The sequence below is a fragment of the Giraffa tippelskirchi genome, chromosome 1, assembly GCF_054371585.1.
Source record: "Giraffa tippelskirchi isolate mGirTip1 chromosome 1, T2T-mGirTip1v1.2.pri, whole genome shotgun sequence".
Taxonomy (NCBI): Eukaryota; Metazoa; Chordata; class Mammalia; order Artiodactyla; family Giraffidae; genus Giraffa; species Giraffa tippelskirchi.
The window spans coordinates 516,516-528,488 of record NC_137275.1 but is presented as its reverse complement, the minus strand read 5'-3'; positions in this window follow the sequence as shown (position 1 = coordinate 528,488).

Sequence of the window (11,973 nt, the reverse complement as noted above, 5' to 3'; positions counted from 1 at the left end):
CTCGCCCCGCCCCCGCGCTCCGCCCCGCGCCCCGCCCCGCGCCCCGAACTTCCCGCCAATCGGCGCGGTCCTGGCCGCCGCACCCCGCCCCTCGCCCCGCCCCCCTCGCCCCGCCCCGCGCCCGAACTTTCCGCCAATCGGCGAGCGCGCCCGCCCCGCCACCGCCTGGCTCGCGGCCTTAACCCTAGCAGTACGGGACGCCCGCGGGCGGGGCGGTCCCCCGGGGCGGGGCCACGCCCCGCCACGCCCCCGCCCGTCCGCCACGCCCCCGCAGGCCCCTGGCCCCGCCCCCAGCTTGTTCCCACCCGCTCGCGGCGGGGGCAGAACACCGCGCCCCCATCCCGCCCCGGCCCAGCCCCGCCTCGCGCACCTCCAGGTCCCACGCCGTCCACCTCGCACCTGCACCCGTCGCCGCCTGCATCCGAGGCCCCAGCCTCAGGCCAACAGCCCCCCGCATGCCTCCAGAGTCGTCCCTGATCGAGCTCCAGCTGGGCAGTCAGCGTTCCGATATCTGAGCCCCTCGGTGGTCGTCGGGAACGGAGGGAAGATCCAAGACCCCGCTCTGACCCCAGGCGACTCCAGGGAGGGCCAAGTCGGGCATGACGTGGGGCACAGAGGTCCCGCCCTGGCGCCTCGGCTCATAGACCCGCTTGACGGAGAGCAGAGGTGTTCCCACAGCGCACCTGGCGGTTTGCGGCCTCCTATCTGCCAGCGATGGCGGGCAGATGCGCTTAGTCGGGTCCGATTCTTTGCACCCCCACGGACTGTAGTCCGCCAGACTCCTCTGTCCAGGGGGTTTCCCAAGCAAGAGGACCGGAGTGGGTTGCCCTTCCTACTCCAGGGGATCTTCCCCACCTAAGGATCAAACTTGCCTCGCTTGGGTCTCCTGCATTGGCAGGTGGATTCTTTACCACTAGCGCCAGGTGGGAAGCCCAGTGATGGTAACACAAGGATATTAATAACTCAGCACCACCTTTAATCCTCACAATCAGTCAGGCGTCTTGCTGTCACCTGTGCAGATGAAGAAATGCAGGCACGGGGAAAACAGGTAATTTACCCACGATTTCCCAGGCACTTGGGATGCTCAGGACTGGATCCACGCACTGCGGAGTCCCTCTGCCCTGTGGCTCTTTCTCCACATTGCCCTGCTGCCCTTCCCTTTCCTATTCAGCAACCAACATACACTGGCCCCCATGACTGCCCTCCTTCCGTCCATCACCTGACCACACCCCAAGCTCACTGGCCTGAATCAGTGGGCCAAGCTCCCCTGGCTTCCCCTTCCCTGTCCCGTCACTGGAATTGAGAATCATCATTTTTTAAAATGTATTTTAAATTTATTTATTTCCTTTTTGGCTGTGCTGGGTCTTTGTTGCTGTGAGAGGGCTTTCTCTAGCTGTGGCTAGTGGGGGCTACTCTTCCGGTGTTGTGCGGACTGACTGGGGCGGCTGCTCTTTTTGGGAGCACAGGCTCTAGGTGTGCAGGCTTCAGTAATCGCAGCACATGGGCTCAGTACTTGTGGCACGTGGGCTTAGTTGCTTCACAGCATGTGGGATCTTCCCAGATCGGTGATCGAACCCGTGCACCCTGTATTGGCAGGCAGATTCTCAACCACTGGACTCCAGGGAAGTCCCAGACTCATCACTTAAAAACACAACTCTGACGCATCTCTGGCTCCCCAGTGCCCTCAACACAAACCCCGCCACCCCTGAGGCCCCGGACGCCTGGGTCCTGCCCAGCTCCCACCCCCACTCCCCTGCAGCACTCCCTCCAGCCCCTCTGGACCTTTGCTCCTGCTATTCCCCTGAGGACCCTTTCTGGAAGAAGCTCTCTCCTCTTAGGGTTCCCTCTTCCAGGAAGCCTTCCAGGGAAAACTGGAACTGGAGAGGTCTTGCAGGTTAGTATCCCCAGGGCAGAGGAGAGCTGGATGAGGGGGTGTGAGCCATCAGGGTTTCAGCCCATGGAAACCTAGGCTGCCCACTCCTTCCAAGCCAGCGATAGGCGGTTCCCCAATCCTGTTTCTGGGCCAGTAGGGCGCCCACCTCGTGGGTGGTGAGCTGGGTGTTCACCATCCTGCCTGCACGCTGAGTGGAGGCCCAGACACAGACCCGGGTAGCCTCCTGCAAAGCCCCGTCTAGTCAAGGCGATGGTTTTTCCAGTGGTCGTGTATGGATGTGAGAGTTGGACCATAAAGGAGGCTGAGCACCAAAGAATTGATGCTTTTGAACTGTGGTGTTGGAGAAGACTCTTGAGAGTCCTTTGGACTGCAAGGAGATCAAACCAGTCCATCCTAAAGGAAATCAGTCTTGAGTATTCATTGGAAGGACTAATGCTGAAGCCGAAAGTCCAATACTTTGGCCACCTGATGTGAAGAACTGACTCATTGAAAAAGACCCTGATGCTGGGAAAGATTGAAGGTGGGAGGAGAAGGGGATGACAGAGGATGAGATGGTTGGATGGCATCACCAACTTGATGGACATGAGTTTGGGTAGACTCCGGGAGTTGGTGATGGACAGAGAGGCCTGGCGTGCTGCAGTCCATGGGGTCGCAAAGAGTCGGACACGATTGAGCGACTGAACTGAGCTGAACTGGGAGTCAGGCTCAGCAGCAGCAGGCAGGAAGCCAGGAGCGGGCGTTCAGCGCCTACCCGAGGGCGGTGAGGGCAGCGCGGTGGGTCGCAGACAGGAGCCCTGGGACAAAGGGGGCAGGTGGGCTCGGGGGCGGGGGGTGTGAGGGCGCGCAGGGCCGCGCGGGCAGGTTTGTGGGGAGACGTCACCGGGCGTGCAGAGCGGACACAGGTGGGAGGCTGCCTGCAGCAGGTGTGGGGAGGGGGTGTCGGAAGCAGGAAGTGGCCGAGGTGGCTCCGTGCGGGGAGGAGATGAGGTGGGCGGGGCGGGGGGGAGGGGGAAGGGGTCTCGCCGGGGGAGCCGCCGCAGGTGCGGGCAAGGCGCCCGGCCGGGCAGGGCTCCTGCGCGGGGAGGCGCTGCCCCCTGGCGGAGGCTCGGGGCGCGGCGGGCCGCGAGGTCGCCAGAGTCCCCTCCTGACCCCAGGCCTGGGCCTGCCTCTCCGCCTGGGACGCGGCGCTCCCCACGCGGCGCCAGACCAGCCTGCGCGCGCCGCCCGGGCCGCCGCTTCCACGGAACCCTCCCACCAGCGGCCCCCGCTCCCCCTCCATGAGACTGGCCCCGGAATATGAACACTTTTAAAACTGAGATCTGGGCAATGAGCTAAGCTCCTGGTCTCAGTCGTCTCATCTGCAATCCGGCCTCGTCGAATGATGGTGGGGACTGCAAGTTTCCATCTCTCACCTGCTGGACACCGCGAGCCCCAGGAGGTATTAATCTGCTCTTCTTACCATCCTCTTTCCACCAGGACAAGCTGAGCCCTGGCTTTGTGTCAGAGGCTGGGACAGGTGAGGGTGGGCAGGCAGGGCAGGTCCACAGCCTGGAGAAATGGCATCTCAGGAGCAGGGGTAGGGGCCGAGAATCACCTCTGAGGATGGGAAGTGCTCTCTAGGGAGCTGAGGGCCCCAATGTACGAGCTTCTGCTCCCCATGAAGCAACAGGGACCAGAGTTACATGCTCTCTGCATGTTAAATAATATTTAAATTAAAAAAATTCAGAAGACTTAGCTGGTGGTGCAGTGCATAAGAACCCACCTGCCAATTCAGGAGACACGGGTTCAATCCCTGGTCCTGGAAGATTCTACGTGCTGGAGCAGCTAATCCCGGGTGCTGCAACCACTGAGCCCTCTAGAGCCTGCAAGCTGCAGCTACTGACCCCCTACGCCACAACTGCTGGAGCCTGAAGCCCATGCCCCGCATCAAGAGAGATCACCACAGTGAGAAGCCCGCTTGACGCAGCTAGAGAAGGCCTGTGGGACTCAACAAAGACCCAGGACAGCCAAATATAAATAATTTTTTAAAAAATTCAGATATATGTGTGTGTGAGAGAGAGAGCACCTGGGTCTCTCTTGGCTGGGGACGGCAGCCAAGATGCAATCACCCAACAGGAGACAGCCATCCCTGTGAGGCGGGTCACGGGTCACCGCTCCTTCCCTCCCTGCAGTTTCCAGAGCCCAGTGCAGGCAGGGGGGCCCAGGCAGAGCCCAGAAGGAGGGCGGTTCCGGAGAATGTGACGGCTGGAGTTCATGGGGCAGAGTCCTGGAGAGGAGAGAGCCATGCAGACAGGTGCCCCAGAGGCCCGCAGAAGGTTGCCTGGAGGCTTCAGCTGAGGACCGATCAGCCCAGGAGTGGACAGGAAGCATCCAAGGCTGGGGAAGAGCCACCCAGAAGGCTGGGAGCCCGCAGGCAAGAACAGCGCCTGCATCCAGCAGCCAGAGCGGAGACCCCCACTCACTCTAGGAGAAGTAGGAAAACTGAATATATTTATTAAATAATTTGAATTTTTAGTTGGAAACATTCCCACAAGGAAAACACCAGGCCCAGATGGCTTCACCAAGAAATTCTATGAAACATTTAAGAAGGAAATAACACCCATTCTATGCAAACACTCCCAAAAAGGGAGAGGAGGGGCTACCTCCCAACTCATTCCATGATGCTAAATCCAGAAACCCGCAGAACACTATCGGGCATGAACACAGATGCAAAGCATCTTACATGTTGGTTAATCAAATCCAACAATATATATATAAAAAGGATAATACATGATGATCAGTTGGGATTTATCCAAGGATGCAAAGTTGGTTTAACATTTGAAAATCAATCACTGCAACATACCGTATCAACAGAAAGTAAAAACATGATTATCTCAATAGATGCAGAAAAAGCTCTGGACAGAATCCAGCACCTGGTCCTGATGTTATTTTTAAAAAAACAAAATCCTCTCAGCAAACTGGCAAAGACAAGGCCTTCCTCCACCTGACAAAAGGCATTTGCAGAAACATTCCAGCTAACATCACACTGGACTGTTAAAAGAGTGATGCTTCCCACTTACATCAGAGCCAGACCTGGGGTTTGCTCTCTCCCTGGTATTCAGTATCGTGCTAGAGGGTCAAGCCAGTTCAAACAGGAAAGAAAGAAGTAAAGTCTTGATCTGTAAATGACACAATCATCTATGTGAACAAGTCTATGGAATTGACAAGAAAAAAGTCACCAAAATTTACAGTATCAGTGAACTTAGCAATGTGGTGAGACACCCTAGTACTCAACGCCATCGGCCCTGGAGCAGTGAGCCGCACACACACAGCTGTATCGGCAAAAAGAGCCAAGCACACATCTCATCAGTCGTTTGGCCCGCTTCTCAGTTCAGTTCAGTTCAGTCGCTCAGTTGTGTCCTACTCTCTATGACCCCATGGACTGCAGCACGCCAGGCCTCCCTGTCCATTACCAACTCCCGAGGTTTACTCAAACTCACGTCCATTGACTCGGTGATGCGATCCAACCATCTCATCCTCTGTCGTCCCCTTCTCCTCCTGCCCTCAATCTTTCCCAGCATCAGGGTCTTTTCCAGTGAATCAGCTCTTTGCATCAGGTGGCCAAAGTATTGGGAGTGTCAGCTTCAGCATCAGTCCTTCCAATGAACACCCAGGACTGATCTCCTTTAGGATGGACTGATAGGATCTCCTTGCAGTCCAAGGGGCTCTCAAGAGTCTTCTCCAGCACCACAGTTCAAAAGCATCGATTCTTCGGTGCTCAGCTTTCTTTATAGTTCAACTCTCACATCCATACATGACCACTGGAAAAACCATAGGCTTGACTAGACGGACCTTTGTTGGCAAAATAATGTCTCTGCTTTTTAATATGCTGTCTAGGTTGGTCATAACTTTCCTTCCAAGGAGTAAGCATCTTTTAATTTCATGGCTGCAGTCACCATCTGCAGTGATTTTGGAGCCCCCAAAAATAAAGTCAGCCACTGTTTCCACTGTTTCCCCATCTATTTGCCATGAAGTGATGGGACCAGATGCCATGACCTTAGTTTTCTGAATGTGGAGCTTTAAGCCAACTTTTTCACTCTCCTCTTTCACTTTCATCAAGAGGCTCTTTAGTTCTTCTTCACTTTCTGCCATAAGGGTGGTGTCATCTGCATATCTGAGGTTATTGATATTTTCTCCCGGCAGTCTTGATTCCAGCTTGTGCTTCATCCAGCCCAGCGTTTCTCATGATGTACTCTGCATATAAGTTAAATAAGCAGGGTGACAATATACAGCCTTGACAGACTCTTTTTCCTATTTGGGACCAGTCTGTTGTTCCATGTCCAGTTCTAACTGTTGCTTCCTGACCTGCATACAGATTTCTCAGGAGGCAGGTCAGATGGTCTGGTATTCCCGTCTCTTTCAGAATTTTCCACAGTTTATTGTGATCCACACGGTCAAAGGCTTTGGCATAGTCAATAACGCAGAAATAGGTGTTTTTCTGGAACTATCGCTTTTTCCATGATCCAGTGGATGTTGGTAATTTGATCCCTGGTTCCTCTGCCTTTTCTAACACCAGCTTGAACATCTGGAAGTTCACAGTTCATGTATTGCTGAAGCCTGGCTTGGAGAATTTTGAGCATTACTTTACTAGCGTGTGAGATGAATACAATTGTGCGGTAGTTTGAGCATTCTTTGGCATTGCCTTTCTTTGGGACTGGAATGAAAACTGACCTTTTCCAGTCCCGTGGCCACTGCTGAGTTTTCCAAATTTGCTGGCATATTGAGTGCAGTGCTTTCACAGCATCATCTTTTAGGACTTGAAATAGCTCAACTGGAATTCCATCACCTCCACTAGCTTTGTTTGTAGTGATGCTTCCTAAGGCCCACTTGACTTCACATTCCAGGATGTCTGGCTCTAGGAGAGTGATCACACCATTGTGATTATTCTCTTGGTTGTGAAGATCTTTTTTGTACAGTTCTTCTGTGTATTCTTGCCATTTCTTCTTAATATCTTCTGCTTCTGTAGGTCCATACCATTTCTGTCCTTTATTGAGCCCATCTTTGCATGAAATGTTCCCTTGGTATCTCTTATTTTCTTGAAGAGATCTCTAGTCTTTCCCATTCTATTATTTTCCTCTATTTCTTTGCATTGATCGCTGAGGAAGGCTTTCTTATCTCTCCTTGCTCTTCTTTGGAACTCTGCATTCAGATGGGGATATGTTTCCTTTTCTCCTTTGCTTTTCACTTCTCTTCTTTTCTCAGCTATTTGTAAGGCCTCCTCAGACAGCCATTTTGCTTTTTTGCATTTCTTTTTCTTTTTTTTTCATTTCTTTTTACCCCACCTCCAAGGTAAGAGAAACCTCACTAAGACGGTAGGTATTGAGAGAGGGCAACAGAGGGCAGACAGACTGAAACTGCAATCACAGAAAACTAGCCAATCTGATCACATGGACCACAGCCTTGTCTAACTCGATGAAACTAAGCCATGCCGTGTGGGGCCACCCAAGATGGATAGGTCATGGTGGAGAGGTCTGACAGATTGTGGTCCACTGGAGAAGGGCATGGCAAACCACTTCAGTATTCTTGCCTTGAGAACCCCATGAACAGTATGAAAAGGCAAAAGGATAGGACACTGAAAGATGAACTCCCTAGGTCAGTAGGTGCCCAATATGCTACTGGAGATCAGTGGAGAAATAACTCCAGAAAGGATGAAGGGACGGAGCCAAAGCAAAAAGAACACCCAGTTGTGCATGTGACTGGTGATAGAAGCAAAGTCCGATGCTGTAAAGAGCAATATTGCATAGGAACCTGGAATGTTAGGTCCATGAATCAAGGCAAATTGGAAGTGGTCAAACAGGAGATGGCAAGAGTGAACGTCGACATTCTAGGAATCAGCGAACTAAGATGGACTGGAATGCGTGAATTTAACTCAGATGACCATTATATCTACTACTGTGGGCAGGAATCCCTTAGAAGAAATGGAGTAGCCATCATAGTCAACAAGAGTCCAAAATGCACTACTTGGATGCAATCTCAAAAACAACAGAATGATCTCTGTTCATTTCCATGGCAAGCCATTCAATATCACGGTAATCCAAGTCTATGCCCCGACCAGTAACGCTGAAGAAGCTGAACTTGAATGGTTCTATGAAGACCTACAAGACCTTCTAGAACTAACATCCCCAAAAGATGTCCTTTTCATTATAGGGGACTAGAATGCAAAAGTAGGAAGTCAAGAAACACCTGGCGTTAACAGGCAAGTTTGGCCTTGGAGTACAGAATGAAGCAGGGCAAAGGCTAATAGAGTTTTGCCACGAGAACACACTGGTCATAGCAAACACCCTCTTCCAACAACACAAGAGAAGAGTCTACACATGGACATCACCAGATGGTCAACACTGAAATCAGATTGATTATATTCTTTGCAGCCAAAGATGGAGAAGCTCTATACAGTCAGCAAAAACAAGACCGGGAGCAGACTGTGGCTCAGATCATGAACTCCTTATTGCCAACTTCAGACTTAAATTGAAGAAAGTGGGGAAAACCACTAGACCATTCAGGTATGACCTAGATCAAATCCCTTATGAGTATACAGTGGAAGTGACAAATAGATTTAAGGGACTAGATCTGATAGACAGATGCCTGATGAACTGTGGACAGGCCTGCTTCCCATTCACAGGTATCTACCCAACAGGAAAGGATGAATTACTACATGTCCACACAAAGATTTGCATGCAAATGTTCACAGCAGCTTTATTGGTAATACCCCCAAACTGGGAACCACCAAAATGTCCTTCAACAGGCCACAGGGCCAACCATTCTAGGTCCACATGGGGAGGGACGTCGTCAGCAATAAAAGTGAACCAACTGTCAACACAGCAGCACAGGTGAGTCCCAGGCAGTCAGGCTGGTGGGGAAGGTGTGGGTGCCATGCGGTGGCACCTGTGCCACTTTCTAGGAAGAGGCAGGGTCCACAGTGATCAAGGCAGATGTTGAGGCTGCCTGGGTGGGTGCTGGGAGGGGGCAGACACCGTAGGCGTGGGCGAGCTTGGAAGGTGGCCCCTGGTTGAAGCTTTGACCCAAAGTCCCCCCAGAGGGTGAGCTGCCCCACAGGGGCTCACAGGGTGTGGACGTTACCCGGGGCCTGCTTCACGGCGGGCGGTTATAGGACGGGACTGGAGTTGCTGGATGTGGCCGCTGGGCGGGACCACAGGCCAAGTGAGCCCTGCCAGCCAGGCTGACCAGCGCCCCTGCCAAGACTGGGCCCTCCTCTTGCAGATGGGCACCCCTGAACCCACAAGGCCAGAGCAGGACACTGGTCACGCCAGCCTGTCCCGCCAGCTCTGCTGGGTGGGGCAGCCACCCTGGTGGGGGGCCCGGCTGGCCGTCATCACTGGCCTGCCACGCGGCGGTCTGGGGGCGAGGGCTGGGTCAGTGCTGGCATCCACGGCCCCTTCTCGCAGCAGGGGTGCCCGCCACTCGCTTTGTCTTGGGGGGCAGGGGCTGCTCCCAGCGTCCTGTGCCGACCCAGGTGGGGCCCCTTGACCAGGAGGCTGCAGGGGGATTCTGACCTGGTGTCCAGGAGGCAGCTGGTCTCCCGCACGGTGATGTGTAGGCGGGGGTGGGCACATGAACCCCAGCCGCTGCGCTCAGGACTCTCAGCCTGGGGGGGACCCTGGGACACCCGGGGGGGACCCTCGGACATGCTGGGGGGACCCTGGGACACCCTGGGGGGGAACCTCGGACACGCTGGGGGGACCCTGGGACACCCTGGGGGGGACCCTCGGACACGCTGGGGGGACCCTCGGACACGCTGGGGGGGGCCCTGGGACACCCTGGGGGGACCCTCAGACACGCTGGGGGGACCCTAGGACACACTGGGGGGACCCTGGGGGGACCCTCGGACATGCTGGGGGGGCCCTGGGACACCCTGGGGGGACCCTCGGACACGCTGGGGGGACCCTGGGACACCCTGGTGAGGGACCCTCGGACACGCTGGGGGGACCCTGGGACACCCTGGGGGGGACCCTCGGACACGCTGGGGGGGACCCTTGGACACGCTGGGGGGGACCCTGGGGGGACCCTCGGACACGCTGGGGGGCCCCTGGGGGGACCCTTGGACACGCTGGGGGGGACCCTGGGACACCTTGGGGGGACCCTCAGACACGCTGGGGGGACCCTCGGACACACTGGCGGGGACCCTGGGGGGACCCTTGGACACGCTGGGGGGGACCCTGGGACACCCTGGGAGGACCCTCGGACATGCTGGGGGGGACCCTGGGGGGACCCTGGGACACGCTGGGGGGGACCCTGGGACACCCTGGGGGGGACCCTCGGACACGCTGGGGGGGACCCTGGGGGGACCCTGGGACACGCTGGGGGGCCCCTGGGGGGCCCCTTGGACACGCTGGGGGGGACCCTGGGACACCCTGGGAGGACCCTCGGACACGCTAGGGGGACCCTCGGACACGCTGGGAGGGACCTTGGGGGGGACCCTTGGACCCCCTGGGGGCACCCTCGGACACGCTGGGGGGGACCCTGGGACACGCTGGGGGGGGCCCTGGGACACCCTGGGGGGACCCTCAGACACGCTGGGGGGACCCTCGGACACGCTGGGGGGGGCCCTGGGACACCCTGGGGGGACCCTCAGACACGCTGGGGGGACCCTAGGACACACTGGGGGGACCCTGGGGGGACCCTCGGACATGCTGGGGGGGCCCTGGGACACCCTGGGGGGACCCTCAGACACGCTGGGGGGACCCTAGGACACACTGGGGGGGACCCTGGGGGGACCCTCGGACACCCTGGGCAGGACCCTCGGACACACTGGGGGGACCCTGGGACACCCTGGGGGGGACCCTCAGACACGCTGGGGGGGACCCTGGGGTGGACCCTCGGACACGCTGGGGGCTCCTGGACGATGGCTCTGACCCGAGGCAGAGCCACACTCCTGAAAACCACCAGTGCTGGTCAGACGAGGCTCTGGCCTGAATCTCTGAGCCCACGGGGTGCAGCCCCTCCCGTGGGCATCCCCGTCTCCCCAGAACATAGGCTGGGCTGTCCACAATCAGCCAGCCGCAGCACCCCCACGGCCCCCCGGCTGGAGGAGGGGGCGTCCTGTGGAAGCCCCCAGGCCTGCCCCCCACGTTGGGAAACAGCGATTAGGTCCCACGTTAGAAACTGGGGAACTGTGACTGAGGGACTCCTCTGGTCTCCACACTACTTGCCAGATAGGAGTGGAGTGACCGCTGGTCACACTGTAACCCGTGGCAACACCAATCAGCTGACACCTGGATGCGGCACCTTTACTGGACAAAATCACCGCCCGTGGCACCGACATGCAGCCAATGGTAAGTGCTTCCTTCTCTACCCTCCTGGAGGAGACCAGCAAAGCCTTCAGGTGGCCAGCGTGGCAGCTCACCTTCAGAGCTTACCTGCTGGCACCAGCTCTTCACTGTCTCAGTTCAGTCCAGGGATCTGGTTTCCTCGATGACATTATGCCAATCAGACAGGGCGGCGGAGCGATAAGCACCCTAGAGGCCTGGGTAAGGCCTGTGCCTCCCGCGGGGGGTGGAGGTAAGCCCTGTGAAAGTCCAGGCGACTCTAGGGGAGTTTGCAGTCCAAGGGCTGGCAGTGCCGGGGTGTCCTGTGAAGGCAGGGTACTGGCCGTGCCAGGGTGCCCTGTGAGGGCAGGGTACTGGCCGTGCCGGGGTGCCCTGTGAGGGCAGGGTACTGACTGTGCCGGGGTGTCCTGAGGGCGGGGTACTGGCCACGCCGGGGTGCCCTGTGAGGGCGAAGTACTGGCCGTGCCGGGGTGTCCTGTGAGGGCGGGGTACTGGCTGTGCCGGGGTGTCCTGAGGATGGGGTACTGGCAATGCTGGGGTGCCCTGTGTAAGTGGGGGTGCTGTCCTGCTCTAGGACCACTTCTGGGAGCCCAGCACTTGGTAGGACTCGGGGTAGGGTGCAGCACACGCTGCACCCACACATGCGGTTCCGACCCGTCCCCTGGGCCACGGGCGTGCTGGCCAGGCACGACACAGGCCACCGCCCCATGGGTGGACGGCCCGCAAGGGCCCCGCCGGCAGGAGCATCTAAGGCCA